The sequence below is a fragment of the Portunus trituberculatus genome, chromosome 46, assembly GCF_017591435.1.
Source record: "Portunus trituberculatus isolate SZX2019 chromosome 46, ASM1759143v1, whole genome shotgun sequence".
NCBI lineage: Eukaryota > Metazoa > Arthropoda > Malacostraca > Decapoda > Portunidae > Portunus > Portunus trituberculatus.
The window spans coordinates 4,240,456-4,258,084 of NC_059300.1; the positions used below are offsets into that span (position 1 = coordinate 4,240,456).

Sequence of the window (17,629 nt, forward strand, 5' to 3'; positions counted from 1 at the left end):
GACCGAGGGTGCAAAGTCATCGAAGCCTGTTCTGAATTTCAGTGACACCATGTCCTCCCCTCCACCCACCCGCGAGCCTCCTGATGGTGCTTCAGTCACGGGGACAAGACCACCACGCCTGCTTTGTCTTAACATTTATAACGGTATTTTTTTCAGTAAGTATTTATTTGGTACTTTTATCTCTTTCTTTGTAAGAGTAGTTTTTTTTCTTTTTTTTTTCTTATCTTTAGTCCTACCATTATGTGTTGCAAGTTATCGGGCAGTGATGGCAGTATTCATTCTCAGACTAGTCAGTCAGTGGTGGCGTCCCGCAGGCCGCCAGCGGACGACGGTTGTGTTTTGGCCGTGGCGCCGTCTGCTTTGAGGTGCTGTGGTGCGTGGTGAAGCTCGTGTATGTTCGGCCGCGGGAACTGCACGAGGCCCGGGGCGAGTTGGGAAGGGGAACGATTACTGCGGTTGCTTTTGGTCTGACAGGGGCAGCGATCACTTTTTATCGCAACAAACGCTGTAACTGGTTCTGCTGCCAGTTTCTGCTACACCTGCTGCTGCTGCTGCTAATATCACTACTAGTATGACTACTACAACTGCTGCTACTATTGTTACTGAACTACTATTATCACTACTACTTTCTCCACCACTATCACCACCACCGCTGCTACTACTACCTGCTGCTACATCGGTTGCTGCTGCTGCTGCTGTTTCTTCTACTACTTCTAGTACTTCTTCTACTACTACTACTACTACTACTACTACTACTACTACTACTACTACTACTACTACTACTGCTGCTCTGCTACTACTACTACTACTACTACTACTACTACTACTACTACTACTACTACTAATGATAATAATAATAATAATAATAATAATACTTTAGATTTACTACTGCTACTGTTTTACCACCACCACCACCACCAGTAATACTATTACTACTACTACTATTACTACTGCTGCTGCTGCTGCTGCTGCTGCTGCTGCTGCTGCTACTACTACTACTACTACTACTACTACTACTACTACTACTACTACTACTACTAGGCTGCTGCCATATTTGATCTAATAGAATTTTTGGTATTTCTGTTGTCTTGAAAGGCTGTTTTGAACAATCGCTGCACCACATCTTCATCAGTTGTGGCAAATACGAACTAAAGCCTAGTGGAACATTGCGTCATGTGAGGCAATAATACAATGCTTCTATAAGAAAAGTCAGCGGCATCCAGAATGAAATGGGATTTGTCCTCTTCATGTTTGTTTAGTGCTGGCGCCCGGCCCGTGTATGCCGTGGGCCACGGGGTCCGTTACTGACAGGCAGATGTTGTTTATGACGCCGTGCTATGGACGTAAACAGTGGAGGATGTAGCGTCTCGTCCACAGCACGTGTTATTGTTTGGGTGATAACATCGCCACCACGAACACCGCCCACTTCCCCTTTCAATAATGCCGCTGCTGCATCTGCCACAACAGCAGCAACAATAGGACCAGCATTAACAACAACAGTAACAGGAACAACAATGATAACAACTACTATTACCGCTACCACCTTCTCCCAGTACCACCATCGGCTGTTGGAAAGGGTTATCGTGTAAGGAGAGGAGGGAGAAGGGCAGGACAGGCGGCGTGTAATTCCCCGGCACATGGTCACCGCCAGGCCGCGGACACCAGTACCTGCGGGCCGGGCCACACACGCTGCCTGACGCCGCGGCACAGGGCGGGTGTTACCAGGCGGCGCGGCCCTGTGTCAGCCTGGTCATGGTCGGGCGGAGTCTACTTCTTGGCCTCAACTCCTGCAAGCCTCCACAGGAATAGCACCACTAGCATTAGTAGCACCGCCACCAGCACTCAGAGTGGACTACCAGACAGTTTCATTAGCGCACAGTTTTGCCCAGTGCCTCGGCGCCGTTCTGTTATATGTGCTGCAGAAGACTTTTTAAAACTCGTTTTCTCAGCTTTCCCTGCGGACACCCTGGACCAGTGTTCCTCGTGGCCACCTCTGCACCGTGGCCAGAGACGACCTACGCGAGCTATATTTACTGCCTGGCCTTCCCCCTTTCTGCCATCCCTCCCCTCCACCACCCGCCTGCCAGACCAGCCTATATTGGATGGAAATATAGAGTCGTGGACATTCTCCGAGCGGCATCTTAACTCAAATCCCCAGCAGGAGGTGTTCAGTTGGTCGGGCCTGACTCCCGACTGCCGCAGCGGGGTGAATGACTGAGATGAGAAAACACTCGCACGCAAGCCCCGCCCACCGCGCCTTATACGGTAAGGCGGCTAGTGTTGCCATGTGCCGGCATATTGTCACTTTCCCGATTTGTGAATCTTACACGTACTTTTAGTGGCTCTTGTTGAGAAGGTGCACGTGTGACACTCTGAGGACTGTGTTCGTGAAGTCAAACACAATAAACAGCCAGCAGTCGCGTGGGTTTTTGGCGGTGTATGTCGTGAGCTCGTCAGGTGTGACGTAATGGATCTGTGACATCACTGAGACGAGCGGGCGCCTCATGTAGGAATTCCCTGAGCAGGTCTAAGTGAATGTTGGGTCGGTAGGCGACCGGACGTACGCGGCAGCTCGCTGTGTTCCGCGCTGAAGTCGGATACCTTTTTTGAATTAGCCAGTGCCGCCCGAGGGTTATATCGGTGAAATTCAATACACATTTTGGCGAAATAACAAGTGTGCAGTGAGTGTCGAGTGCCGCGGCCCCGCCACACTGGATAACCGTGACGCTGGTGGACTCTAACCTTACGAAGGGAGACTCTACTTAAAGGTAAGCGACGTCCCGTGCCCCTTGAGTCATTGACCCTTGCAGGTGCCTCCGTGAGGGTGACGCCAGGACGCCTTGCTCCTGCAGGCGCCGCCAGGAGACCTTGCGGTGTGGCGTGTCGAGGGAGGCGTGTTAGGGCGAGGACGAGCCTGGCGAGGAGGCGTGGTCCAGGTGTGTGTGTGTGTGTGTGTGTGTGTGTGTGTGTGTGTGTGTGTGAGTGTTTTAAACATTAGAGGATCGTGTCCCTTCTGGGTCGGGCATGCAAATGTGTCCCTGTGTCCACGCCATGCTTGTGACAACACCCCTTTGCGTCCCTCCCCATCCCGCTCCACCTCAGCCCCCGCCCTCCTACCTCTTCCCGTCAGGGGTTTCTTCCTTCTTCCGTGATGCAACACACACGTGTCATCAGGCCGACGCTGCAGTGCCGGGTTCCCACAGGCAAACAAGGAGCACCGTGGCACCTGTGAATGCGGCACAGCCTTCACCTGGTCGTCACGTCAGCTGTCCGTGTGCTGTCAGGTGCTTAATTAATGTCACCTTTTAGCGAATTGCCGTCTGGTGTCATAAAGTCAGCGAGGTGCTCAGTGTCGCCCTGGTGTGTAGGGTTAGGAGGGAACCACAAGCCCACCACCATCACCACCACCACCACCACCAACACTTTGCTTCCCCTCCCCTGCACGCCGCGGGACTCCCTCCTGCCTCATTGATGTCGCCAGCCGCGCCCTCAGTGTGGGGAGACTTCCAAGGTTGTCTCATGCTCTCCCTCGCCCCCTAGTGGTTCATTCACTTGCTTGTCTTTTAGCTATTGCTCCTCTTTTTCTTCCAGCTCCATCCTTTTCCTCGCACACTGGTAGTAAAGCTCTGTGGGATAGTCAGCTGAAGGAAACAGACTCTTTGATCGATATTTGTTGCTGTTTCGTTCCCCCTGTTCATGTTTATTTGTGTATAGATTCTACTGACTGACCATACTTCCATACTCACCCCTACCTCACTCCATCCTATCCCTGCATTACCTCACACCATCAGCACACCACCACCGCCACCACCACGTCTTTCTCCTCCACATCCACTTACACAACCCGTTTATAGATTTCCTGTAAGTAATGTGCATAGGTCCTACTGACTGACCATCCTTCCACATCTATGCCTACTTCAATCCACCTTATCCCATCCACGCATTACCACCATCATCACCACCACCACTGCAACCAGCACCACCTCCTCCTCCTCCTCCTCCTCCTCCTCCTCCTCCTCCTCCTCCTCCTCCTCCTCCTCCCCCCCTAGTACGCCTCACTACCTGCACAGGTTTATCGACTTCGTGCATGCGGAGGAATAAACTTGCAAGCGATCCCTGCCTGCATACCTCTCGGGGGCTTCCTGTATTGTTTCGAACGTTGGTGGCACGGCCGGCGCCTCGCAAATGACTGGAAGCCTTACTCAGAAACGCGTTGGTCTCTCAGCTCGACTACTTCCAAGGCCACAGAGATTATCAGCCTGGTTCTCAAGAGTGATCATTCTCCTGATTAAGTTGAAATGTTGTCGATCTGTCACGAAAACCATAAAATGACCCTCAAAAACACGCGTCGCTTCAACTACTTTGTTTTGAAAGCGGTGGAGGTGCGGCGTAGGAGTGTTATAGAACGTGGACCTCAGTGAGTCTCCAGGAACGTTGCTGTGGCGGGGACTGCGGCGTTCCGGTGGCTCACTCCCAGGGAAGGAAGATTAGGAGGGGGGAGTGATTGGATGACAGGTTAGTAAGGGTTCACTGAGAGAGGGAGGGAGGTGGTGTAGGGGGAGAGGGTGAGGCTGGCGGAAAAGATTGGAGGGCTAGAGAGAGGTTTGTGGTATAGCTTTGAGTTGACTGTAGCGATTGTAGGAACATATTCGTTTGTGTTGTAAGGTTTGAAGTAAAAGTTCTGGTGATTAGGAGTGTTTTAGAGAAAGATTAGGGTGATTGGTGGGGGCACATTGGGATTTTAGTTGCGTTTAAGAAAATTGGTGATTGGAAGCAAATTTCAAGAGCGGATTAGCTGTAACTGATTGGATAATTGCATTACATTAGAGAAGAAGCGATAATTGATAGGTTAAGGAAAAAGTTAGGAAGAAAGAAAGGGTGAAAGAAATAATAAGGAAGTGAAGGAGAAAAGAAAGAAATAAGGAAATGTCATAAGTTAGAGAAAGAATAAACAAAACATATCGGAAAAAAAGGGAAGGAGAATGGTTTATGGAGAGAATAAGGAAATCATGCAAAAAAAAGAGTGAGAGAATCATATAGGGAAAGAATACGGAAAGAGCAAAAAAGAGAGATAGGTGAGAGGAGTCAGAGTGAGGGAGACAAGAACACACAATAAGTTAGGAAAGGAATAAGGGAAAAACATGGACGCGAAGATCGGAAAGAGAATAGTTTAAGAAAAGAATAAGGAAAACGGACAAAAAGGAAGAGAGGAAGAATAAGTAAAGGAAACAGTAAGAAAAGACAAGAAGAATGATAGGTAATGAAGAAATTAAGGAAAAAAAAGGGAGGAAGGATAGATAAAAAAAAATAATAAGGAAAAGGAAATGTATGAGAAAGAAAGAAGGTAAGAAAACAATGCGGAAATGGAAGAAAGAAAAGTAAGGAAGGGAAGATAGATGAGTAAGAAAAGACAAAGAATGGCAGAAAGATAGGTAAGTGAAGAAGCAGGGACGACAGGTAGGGTAAGGAAGGGTGAGCAAGCAGGCAGGAGGGGAGGGGAAGAGGTGGGTTGGGTACGTACATGCACGGTAAGATCAGAGCGTGTGGGTTTGATAAGCAGGAAGCCTTCGCCCGTGGCCTTCAGGGGAACACGCTGCCCTACCAAGCACCAGTGTGTGTGTGTGTGTGTGTGTGTGTGTGTGTGTGTGTGTGTGTGTGTGTGTGTGTGTGTATGTGGTTATCTTTCTTTATCTCTTCTTCATTCGTCTTTATCATTTCCTTCATTTATTCTTTTATTTGCTGTTTTTTTTCTCTTATTTTGTTTTCCGTCTCTTTACTTGTTCATTCCATCTTTACTCATTTTTTCCTACTTTCTCTTCTAGCTGTTTTCCTTGTTGGTTCTCTTTGTGTGTGTGTGTCTGTTTTCTTTATTTTCTCTTTTTCCTCTTTTTTTCCCTCCTTTCTTCAATGTATGAATCCTTACTTCATTACACGTGTATGTGTAATTATTATTATTATTATTATTATTATCTTATGTTAAACTAAGAGCTTATACTCGCAATAGTTATATAAACATACATAAATTTTTTTTTTTATTGTAGGTGTTGTTGTTATTGTTATTGTTGTTCATGTTGTTTTCCTTCTTGGTGGTACAGGTGTTGTTGATGGTGGTCGTACAGATGTTGGTGGCGGTGCTTGTGATATTGTTATTGTGGTGGTGATGGTGGTGAAGGGAGCACTCACAGGGAGACTACACAAGGAAAGGCAAGGCTAGGGAAGGAAAGGGAAAGCAAGGTAAGGTAAGGCAAGGCAAGGTAAAGCAAGGCAAGGTAAAGCAAGGCAAGGTAAGGCAAGGCAAGGCAAGGCAAGGCAAGGGAAGGCAAGGGAAGGCAAGGGAAGGCAAGGGAAGGCAATGCAAAGGTTTGGACTCTGCAGGAAGCGAGTGGCGTGCGGTGCAAGTGAATTAAAGTCCCTAGTTAGACATCAAGTTAAGTGACAGACAGGCAGACGCACGACTGACCGAATGACTGATTGCTTGATTGACTCACTGACTGACTCAACTGGCAGAGAGATATACCGGTGTACTTGCCTCCCTACTTTCATGCTTTGGTATTGATTAATTGACTGGCTGGATGGGTGGATGGCTAACTGACTGATTGGCTGGCTGAGTAACTGGCTGACTGACTGACTGACTGACTTACTGACTGACTGACTGACTGACTGATCACTGACTTAACTGGAGAACAAACATGAATATTGTTTTCATAATTGACTGAGTGATCAACCGCTTTGACCACCTGGGTGACTGCCTGACTGACTGACTAAGTGGGGGAAAGATGGCATGGCTGACTGACTGGCTGACTGGCTGAGTGATGGTTTGTATATTAATGGTCTCGTGGATTACTTAAATAACTGAGACTCAATGAAATGGCTTCCTCTCTACTGTGTGTGTGTGTGTGTGTGTGTGTGTGTGTGTGTGTGTGTGTGTGTGTGTGTCGGTGACGAGGAGTAAGAAAAGAGAAGAAAGACGAGATAGGAGGAGAAGAAGGAGAGTGATGACAGTTTTCCTCCTCCTCTTCCCTCCACCATCATCACACAAACCACCACTGCCATAAACTTACCTACACCACCACCATCACCATCATCACCTCCTCCTCCTCCTCCTCCTCCTCCTCCTCCTCCTCCTCCTCCTCCTCCTCCTCCTCCACCAACACCACAATCACCACCTCAAATTGTCATGCCATTTATCCCTTCCCTTCTCATCTCCTCCCTTCTCCCCTTCCCCTTGTATCTGTCTATCTATCTGTCTATCTGTCTGTCTATCTATCTATCTATCTATCTATCTATCTATCTATCTATCTATCTAGGGAGAGAGAGAGAGAGAGAGAGAGAGAGAGAGAGAGAGAGGGCACTGGCCAGTCACTGAGCGGAATCATCACACCTTCGGGCACGTCAGGAATGCGTGAGACGTGGGGAGAGGGGAGAAGGAGAGAGAGAGAGAGAGAGAGAGAGAGAGAGAGAGAGAGAGAGAGAGAGAGAGAGGGAGGAGGAGGGAGAAGGAGAGGAGACAAGGTAAGAGGACGTGATGAGGTTGAGGAAGAGAGGGAACGAGAGGGAGATGGAAAGCAATGCACTGTGATTGGGGTAGGTAAAGATCGTGGGGAGGGGGGAGGGGGGAGAGGAAAGGGGGCTGGGGCGGGGATTGGGGAGAATGGGATTGGGAGAGAAGGGGACGGGGTGATATACGTTAGTCGTCAAGTCGCCCCAGGGAGTGTGATCGACCCTAGGGTGTGAGAGGGGAGAGGAGAGGGAAGAGGGAGGGGGGAGGAGAGGGAAGGAAGAAGCTATGTGCTCCTCCTGCTCTGCTGCTGCTGCTGCTGCTGCTGCTCCTGCTGCTGCTGCTGCTGCTGTAAGGGCCAAACCACACCCCTCCCCTTCTCTCTCACTCTCTCTTCTCTGACTCTTCCTTCCACTCTCATCCTCTCTCTCTCTCTCTCTCTCTCTCTCTCTCTCTCTCTCTCTCTCTCTCTCTCTTCCTTCCTTCCTCTCTTCCTTCCTTCCATCATTCTATCCTCGTCCAGCTCCGTGCTCTTTCTCCTCCTCCTCCTCCTCCTCCTCCTCCTCCTCCTCCTCAATCGCAGCTCAATATTTTGGTCTTGCAAGTAGCGGGTTTGGGTTTATTGCACACACACACACACACACACACACACACACACACACACACACGTACGTGTTATCAGTACAACACAACACCTGCCGCCATTCCTTTACTGATCCGTATATTCATACACACATACACACACCTACATACATACACACATACATACATACACACATACATACATACATACATACTCGAATTATGAGAGAGAGAGAGAGAGAGAGTGTGTGTGTGTGTGTGTGTGTGTGTGTGTGTGTGTGTGTGTGTGTGTGTGTGTGTGTGTGTGTGTGTGTGTGATGGGACAAGGGCGGGACGTGGACCACTAGTAGTTCTTTGGAGCAGTGGCACTAGAGAACTCAGCGGCCCGAAAAGAAACAGGTCCCATGCGCCAGTGTCCCGCCTCATAGAGAGAGAGAGAGAGAGAGAGAGAGAGAGAGAGAGAGAGAGAGTATTAATTATTGGACCAAAAAACACGCACATACATACATCTCAATTAGAAAAAAAAAGTGACAGATTTGAGAATGTATATAGATAAAAAGAGAAAGAAAATTGGAGAAAAAAAATCTTGCACAACATTCTAGAATACACACACACACACACACACACACACACACACTTCAGTTTCTCCATGGCAGGTTCACTTTCCTTCATCAAAACGCCAAGATTTTTTTTTTTACCAGTGAGATTAAAGTAAGAGACGAAATACTGTGTGTGTGTGTGTGTGTGTGTGTGTGTGTGTGTGTGTGTGTGTGTGTGTGTGTGTGCGTCGCCCTTGCAATCTGCGCACTGCCTCTTCTGTCTTGCCTGCGCATAATCGTCCTAGCAACAACTTAGTAGCTTTCCAGGAAATGCTTACAGCCGCTAATGGTCGGGACACCCAAACCCAGACAGATGTGTGTGTGTGTGTGTGTGTGTGTGTGTGTGTGTGTGTCACCTAGTGTTTACTTCTGCCTGTAGTTTGTAATTAAGGTACACACAACTGTCAGAAAGGTGATTTATGTTCCATCAAGTCATAAGTTGTGTATGTAAAGGTATTATGTCCCTATGCGTATATGAAGAGAGAGAGAGAGAGAGAGAGAGAGAGAGAGAGAGAGAGAGAGAGCATGTTCCCTAGAATGACTGATAATGAACGAACCACGGACTCCACCTTGTGCATGCGTGTATGCGAATCGTGCGTATAGCGTCACCCTTACCTGCTGGCGGAGGGAGAGTAAAGGTCTTCCTACTTGACTCCTCTCACTTCCGCCTTCGTCCAAGCACCTGTTCCAGAGAGAGAGAGAGAGAGAGAGAGAGGGAAGGAGGGGGCGCAGTAATGGGAGGGGAGTAACAAGGGGAGGACTCGCACGTGCCTGTGGTGGGGGAGAGGGAGATGGAGAGAGGGAGAGGGGAGAGGGATGAGGGGAGAGGGAGGAGCTGTGACCTTGTGCATGAGCCGCCTGACCCTGAAGACTCCGGCGTAACTCCTCCTCCTCCTCCTCCTCCTCCTCCTCCTCCTCCTCCTCCTCTCTCTCTCTCTCTCTCTCTCTCTCTCTCTCTCTCTCTCTCTCTCTCTCTCTCTCCCCTCCCTACACGCCAGCTATTGATCTATGAGTCATGACTGCTTGATGGCATGTGTGTGTGTGTGTGTGTGTGTGTGTGTGTGTGTGTGTGTGTTAGTGAGAGCAATGATGTACTTCTAAATGTATGTATATGCAGTGTAGTGAAAGTGGCGGTACTGGTGATGATATTGATGGTGATGGTGGTGGTGAGAGTGATAATATGTGCGGTGAAGTGTGTGTAATGAATCTGGTAATGATGATGATAGGGGAGATGGTGATGGTAATTGTGGTGGTGGTGGTGGTGGTGGTGGTGGTGGATGGGGTGGAGTAGGTCGTAGTGTTGGTGATGGTGGTGGTGGTGGAAGAGAAGTATCGTGTCTTGTGATGTGGTGGCGTGATGTGGTTGTTTGAAGATTGGTGCAGTGTGTGTGTGTGTGTGTGTGTGTGTGTGTGTGTGTGTGTGTGTGTGTGTGTGTGTGTGATGTAACGTAATATAAAGTAGATGACAGTGAATTCCTACCGTGATGATGACGGTGTGGTGAGTCATAACATACAGTGAAGTAATGGTGAGTGTAAGACATGATGTGGTGAAGAGGGAAGATGTGGAGAAGGAAGTGGTGGTGGTGGTGAGGATAACTATAAGAGAGAGAGAGAGAGAGAGAGAGAGAGAGAGAGAGAGAGAGAGAGATCATTCTTTTTCCAGGCACTGTACTCATCTCGCTTGATACAATAGGTCAGGTCTGGTCAACAGTTGAATGAGTGTGACCTTTTCGTGACCTTTTTTACTTAATATATTTTTCTTTCTTTAATCGAGAGAAATCAAAATGGAAGTACCCTTGCTACTCTACCTTGAAATTTGTGACTATGGAGTGGAAGCAACGAGAGAGAGAGAGAGAGAGAGAGAGAGAGAGAGAGAGAGAGAGAGAGAGAGAGAGAGAGAGAGAGAGAGAGAGAGAGAGAGAGAGAGAGAGAGAGAGTTTTATTTGAGTAAATGGAAGGTATACGTTGAAACTTATTTGGATGTTGAAAGAATTACTTGTTTCTTATATTTGTTCAACTGTGTGTGTGTGTGTGTGTGTGTGTGTGTGTGTGTTTATAGATGACCTTCCGTGACCTTCTCCATCCATCCGGACACAGGATCTTGACCTCATAATACCTCACACACACACACACACACACACACACACACACACACACACACACACACACACACACACACACACACACACACACACACACACACACACACACACACACACACACACACACACACAGTTCTGGATTCGCTGGCCGCTTCTCATTTCATATTTGTATCTCTGCTGATTACTTTAATCCTAACTAATCCCACGTCATTTATTACTATTATTATTATTATTATTATTATTATTATTATTATTATTATTATTATTATTATTATTATTATTATTTTATTATTATTATTTTATTTTCATTATTATTATTATTATTATTATTATTATTATTATTATTATTATTATTATTATTATTATTATTATTATTATTATTATTATTGGCGGTATTGGTGATGGTGGTCATAGGAAAATCTTTGACCTCTTGACCTTGGCTGACCTTTGAGCAGCGTCCCAGGGTGAGGTCAGTCAGGGGTGAACCCGCGTGACATTTAACGAGTGTCCTTTCGTGTTGGTTTTGTTGTGTATTGATTATTTGTAGTTAGCAGAGAGAGAGAGAGAGAGAGAGAGAGGGTGTGGGTGAGTGTATGAGTGAGTGAGTGTATCAATCATTAGCAGAAAACACACACACACACACACACACACACACACACACACACACACACACACACACACACACACACACACACACACACACACACACACACACAAACACACACTTGAAAAACAAACAAACAAGATGACAGATTTGCAAATAAGAAAAAAAGGAAAAAGAAAACTGAACTAGAAAAAATATCTTGTACAACATTTTATGACACGTGCGTTCTCTCTCTCTCTCTCTCTCTCTCTCTCTCTCTCTCTCTCTCTCTCTCTCTCTCTCTCTCTCTCTCTTTCCTGTAAGCCTGGTAAGTGTAACAGTATGGGATTATTTTTTTTCCGATAGGTAATCAAAGTAGAGAAAGAGAGAGAGAGAGAGAGAGAGAGAGAGAGAGAGAGAGAGAGAGAGAGAGAGAGAGAGAGAGAGGTCTGATAGCGGGGTTTTACAGAGAATAGGCAAGTGAGGAAAGGAGAAAAGAGTGAAGAGGGTCTTATCTTATCACTGGCAAGGTGTGGGGAGTGGATGGTGACTGGATACAGGTAAATAGGTGTGTGTGTGTGTGTGTGTGTGTGTGTGTGTGTGTGTGTGTGTGTGTGTGTGTGTGTGTGTGTTAAACTTTCTTCTCTTATGGTAAAGATTATCATTTTTTTTCTTTATTTATTTATTTCTCGTTTTTTTTTTATTCTTCGTAATTGAATTGTTAGCAAGTAAGTTTGATAAGTTTTGATTTTTTTTTTTTTTTATTATTTCTCTATTCATCCTTCCTCCTTTCTTTCCTTCCCTTGACTTTGTTTACCTGCTTTCCTCGTTTAATTGATCTTATTCTTCTTCCTGGTTTATATTTTTCCTCAAATGTTTTTTTTTTTTTCTTCATTCATTATTTCACTATTTTTAGTTTTATTTTCCTTCCTCTTCCAATTTCTTTTTTTTTTCTGGTCTTCTATCCTCTTTAAGTTTATTGCATTTCTCTTCTCACCTTCTTTACTACTTTATTTTCTCTTGTTGTTCTATTCATATTATTTATCTTGCTCTTCTTCTTACTGTTATTATTATTGTGCAGCTTCTCTTCCTCGTTTCTATTTAGATGTATACATATTTTTTCATCTTTATTTTTTTCTCGTTCTCTTGTTTCGTTACCTCGGCCTTTTCTTTCTTCCTCCTCCTCTGCTTTGTATTATTATTATCGCAGCAGCAACAGCACCAGCACCTCCAGCAGTAGTAATAGTAGTAGTAGTAGTAGTAGTAGTAGTAGTAGTAGTAGTAATAGTATAGTAGTAGCAGTAGTAGTAGCAATAGTAGTAGCAATAGTCACAGTAGTAGTAGTAGTAGTAGTAGTAGTAGCAGTCATAGTCGTAGTAGTAGTAACAGTAATAGTAATAGTCACAGTAGTAGTAGTAGTAGTAGTAGTAGTAGTAGTAGAAATAATGATAATGAAAAACTACACCACCCATCAGAGAGAGAGAGAGAGAGAGAGAGAGAGAGAGAGAGAGAGAGAGAGAGAAATATATATAACAGAGCACACTATTCTATGGGGGTTAGTAAACTTTACTCTCGACAAGGTTGGCAGACGGCGTGAGACGGGGAGGCCGCGTGGTTGGCAGGCGTGGCTCTGTAAACACTGTAGGGTTGGTGAGCCTGATCGAGCTATAATAGACAGGTATTAGCCGTGACCCTGGCTGGGAGGGGGCACGAGGGAGGAGCAGGAGCAGGCACAGGAGGAGGAATAGGAGTAGGAGGAGAAAATAAGGAAGTAAAAGCAGGAAGAGGAGAAAAGGCATGAAAGGAAAAGGGGGAAGGGAAATGATGAAGGCGTGAGGAGTGCTTGGTAAAAATAATCTATAATGAGAGTGAGTGAAAGATACAGGGAGAGAGAGAGAGAGAGAGAGAGAGAGAGAGAGAGAGAGAGAGAGAGAGGCTGAACAAAAGTGAGACAAAAATAATTATTCGAGACAAGAAAACAAAATCAGATAATGTTGATTAAAATTTGCACACACACACACACACACACACACACACACACACACACACACACACACACACACACACACACAAATGAATAGATAAAACAAGATAAAATAAGAAATAGACACAATTTGGAGGGGAAGAAATGAAAAAGAATGGAAATCAGAAAAAGCTCCACAAATTGTATTCCGGAATTAACCCAGACATTTGATCCGGGTCGTGTTGTGGTGCTGTACGAGTGGTGTTCCGATGGCGTTGTGGTGTTGTGTGGTGTGCCAAGATCTCAAGGTTATGGTGTGTGTGTGTGTGTGTGTGTGTGTGTGTGTGTGTGTGTGTGTGTGTGTGTGTGTAACGTAAGAGAGCGAAGTGACGTCATTGAGCGACCTCGTTCGTTCTAACGGTCAACGCCGAGACGTCAAGGTGAAAGAGAACAAAAAGGAAATAATGAAAAATAACGATTAAAAGAAAGAAATGGGGAATTACCAGTATGTGAAATAGAAAGAAATTAAAAAAAAAGGAGAAAACTCTGGTGGTCGTGTGTGTGTGTGTGTGTGTGTGTGTGTGTGTGTGTGTGTGTGTGTGTGTGTGTGTGTGTGTGTGTGTGTTTGGAGGGGCGTGGCGCCGCGACACACACCCTGGCGTGGCGATGGTTCGCAGGTCAGGTGTGTGGTGGGTGGGCAGGTGGAAGGCAGGTGGCGGTCGCGGCTTGACTCACTCCACCTCTCTCTCTCTCTCTCTCTCTCTCTCTCTCTCTCTCTCTCTCTCTCTCTCTCTCTCTCTCTCTGCTTTCCCCCTTCCTTCCAATCTTTTATATTCCCTTCATTGCATTCGCGTCTCCTTCCGTGCTTCCTTTCCTTCCATTCCTTTTCTGCCCTCCTCCTCCTCCTCCTCCTCCTCCTCCTCCTCCTCCTCCTCCTCCTCCTCCTCCTCCTCCTCCTCCTCCTCCTCCTCCTTCTCGTTCTCCTTCTCCTCCTCCTTCTCCTTCTCCTCCTCCTCCTCGTTCTCCTCCTCCTCCTCCTCCTCCTCCTCTTCTTCTTCTTCTTCTTCCTTTCCCCGCGTCACGCCCTTGCACCGCTCGACTGGGAGGTGAACCGTGGCGGGTAGGGAGGAACGGAAGACCAGGACGAGGAGGAGGAGGAGGAGGAGGAGGAGGGCTGGAGTGAATGAAATGTAAGTGAATGGACGAGTAATGGGAGGGAAGAAAGGGTGGTGGGTGAAGGTGAGGCATGAGGAAGGGAGAGGAAGAAGAAGAAGAGGAAGAGGAAGAGGAAGAGGTAGGAAATCATTGAATGGGAAGGAAAGGGAATCACAGAGGCAAATATGGTGTTGTTGTTGTTGTTGTTGTTGTTGTTGTTGTTGTTCATTTTTTATATTCTAGTTGTTATTGTTTATGTTTTTATTCATCTTTCCTTCATTCTGCTTTCCTCTTCTTTTTCTTCTTTTTTTTCTTTTTCTTCTTCTTTTTCTTCTTCTTCTTCTTCTTCTTCTTCTTCTTCTTCTTCTTCTTCTTCTTCTTCTTCTTCTTCTTCTTCTTCTTCTTCTTCTTCTTCTTCTTCTTCTTCTTCTTCTTCTTCTTCTTTCCAGCCTTTCACGTTGTTATTCCTCTTCTTGGCATTTCAATTTTTCTCACTCTTAGCAAGTTTTCAGCCTGTCTTCTCGTTGGCAGCACTGTCCTCCTCCTCCTCCTCCTCCTCCTCCTTCTCCATCTCCTTCTCCTTCTCCTTCTCCTTCTCCTCCTCCTCCTCCTCCTCCTCCTTCTCCTCCTTCTTCTTTCGTCATTATTTATCACCTCATCATCCCTTTCTTACTTTTTCCTTTTTTTCACATTCTTTTTCCTTTTTCCCCACTTACCTCTTTTCACTTTGTTCCTTTTTACCTCTCTATCACGACATGCTTTTTTTCTTTCTCTTTTCTTGTCCTGTTGCTTTTCCTCTTTCTTTCCCCTTGTCTCTTTTTATTTATATTTTCTTTCTGTTTTTCCTTCTTCTCCTTCATTTCCTTGAGTTGGCTGGCTGTAGGTTACACGCTGCCCTTGCCCGCCTCGTCCTTAGAAGAGGTTGGGTTTCAATAATTCTCATTTCATTAGAAGCGTATCACGACAGCCTTGGCACACACACACACACACACACACACACACTCTCTCTCTCTCTCTCTCTCTCTGTCGTAAGATGTCGCGTTTATTCAAAATTTTATGATACCGCGGTGACATCTTCCTTACCCGCGACCCCTTCAGGACCTGCATGCCGCTGACGTGCATAGGCGTAGTGAGCAGGCAGGGGAGGGCCAGCACAGAGGCACAGACACGGGGCTTACTATATTGCAGGGTGATGCTTGGAAACGTGTCTCCCTGCAGTGCTCCCTTTTGTAATAGACTTTTTCTCTATTTTTTTTTTTTTTTCTATTCCTTTTCTCTCTCCCGGGATTCTTTCGTGTTTCGTGTATTCTGTAGCGTGATGCGAATTGGGCGGCGAGGGCGTGTCAGTTATTGATAAAGGTCATAATTCGTCTCTTCGTGATCCAGGAAGTGGCCAGGTAATGCGTTTATGAATTACCTGGTGGATGTAATTAGCTTGCATGGATTAATGTAATGTTTGTGTAGTCTAGTCGTGTTCCGTGGATATGTGCGCGTGTGTGGTTTATGTTTTCTTTGGTTTTGCATGGCTAGAGAGAGAGAGAGACAGGGATCCTTAGTGCGGCAATGTTTCCGAAGCGACTGGTAGGTTTCTTAATGCGTGTTGGTAGTTTTTTTTTTTTTTCAGGCGTTAATCGCATGCTCCTGTTTTTTACTCTTATTTTATTTTTTTTTTTTATTCAGGTGTGATTCGTGGGAAATATTAAAGTATATGGGTTGCATGTTAGTGGGTAGTGTACGTATTTGTCTTCTCCTTCAGGTAGTATATCATTTATAGTAAATATGTAGCAGTGCGATTATTTCAGTTCACCAGCACGGTTCTCCAATAAGCTCTTGTATATTTTCCCAATCCGGTACATTTCTTCTGTAATGTCTGTGTAAATCTTACTGTGCTCAGTTTGGCGCGGAATAAGGCTGAGCAAGTGAATCAGAGAGGTGGACGGCCCTGGGATCGCTGACTGAAGGGCTTAACTTCAGAATGGCCCCTTGTCACTGATGGCTCCCTGAAGTCTCGCCGCTATATAAAGGCCCTGCTCGCCCCGTACTCACAATATACGCCAATGACCTTACAAATATAACTGAATCACTCCTTTGATCGCCTCTCAGCTCACTCAGTTGTTTGCGAGCGATACGTCGGTGTGGGTAGGAAGAGCACTCACCGCTGAGGACTGTGAGGGCATCCTGTGGGATTTAGAGAGGATCCTTCAGTGGTCCGATAAGTGGCTGAGGTCTTTCACGTTGGGAAAAGCAATGCCGTGCGCTTTGAAGCACAGAGCAATGAATATTCGTAAGTTATACGGCATGAACCTCTGCGGGTAAAGGAAAAAGAAGCATTTTGGTGTTCCTGTACCCAATAACGCGACATTTCTAAAGCAGCATGACCAAAAAATGAGAATAGGATACGTAAAAGAAATTAACTCTCTTACTGTAGTCGTTATGTGTTAAGCCTCGCACACATCATCTGGTAACAGCGACAGTGGGTAGTGAGCTAGACAGAATGAGTTTGACTATGGTATGTGCAGTAACACTATAGGTATAAAGCAGTGTCACCAGAAATGCCGACGATGCGCAGGGTATAGTCGCCTTCACTTAACGCATGAACCACAGAGAGTAGTGAGCAAGAAAGAATGAGTATGGCTTTCTCGAAACCAATTACACAACATTTGCAAAGTATTGAGGTAAAAAATGTCAATGATACGTATTGAATCTTCTGAACTGCTATCGTCATTTCATGTTAGTGTGTAAAACAGTGTAAAAGTTGATTATACATTAAAAAAAAAAAAAATAGAGGGAATAAATGATTAATTTTGCCAGTTCTGAGGCTGTAAGTCTTATGAAACACTGATTAACACAAATTCAAGTGTCACTAAAAATTAGCAGTGTGATGCTCAGAGGATTAACTCTTTTACTGCTAGAGTCGTTTGATGTTAACGTATAACGCAATATAAAGAAATTATTGCTTGAAAAAAAAATATATCAGACCAATTCCCATCTTTTCAAGGCTAGAAATTTCTTTCACTTGCAAGCACAAAAATTCATTGTCTAAGAGGATGTAGATGATTATGTGAACCGAAAGATTGGCTTGCAGTGAAAAGGTAAGCAGAAAACTCTTACAGCTGACCAGGAAGACTCGATCCTGACCAGTCCGCT

General features: G+C 45.7%; 1 protein-coding gene across 4 annotated transcripts in view; it reads left to right on the plus strand.

The window, feature by feature from the left end:
- Positions 1–2,178: 2,178 nt before the first annotated feature.
- The window catches only part of LOC123519788 (ecdysone-induced protein 74EF-like), a 382,075-nt gene continuing 366,624 nt past the window's right edge, over positions 2,179–17,629 (plus strand). Inside the window, exons 1-2 of one of the 4 annotated variants that reach the window (XM_045281306.1) lie at positions 2,179–2,768; positions 6,120–6,121. The gene's annotated coding sequence lies outside the window, so the exon portion shown is untranslated. The remainder of the gene's footprint in view (positions 2,769–6,119; positions 6,122–17,629) is intronic. The other 3 variants (XM_045281301.1, XM_045281294.1, XM_045281297.1) reach the window with 3 other exon arrangements.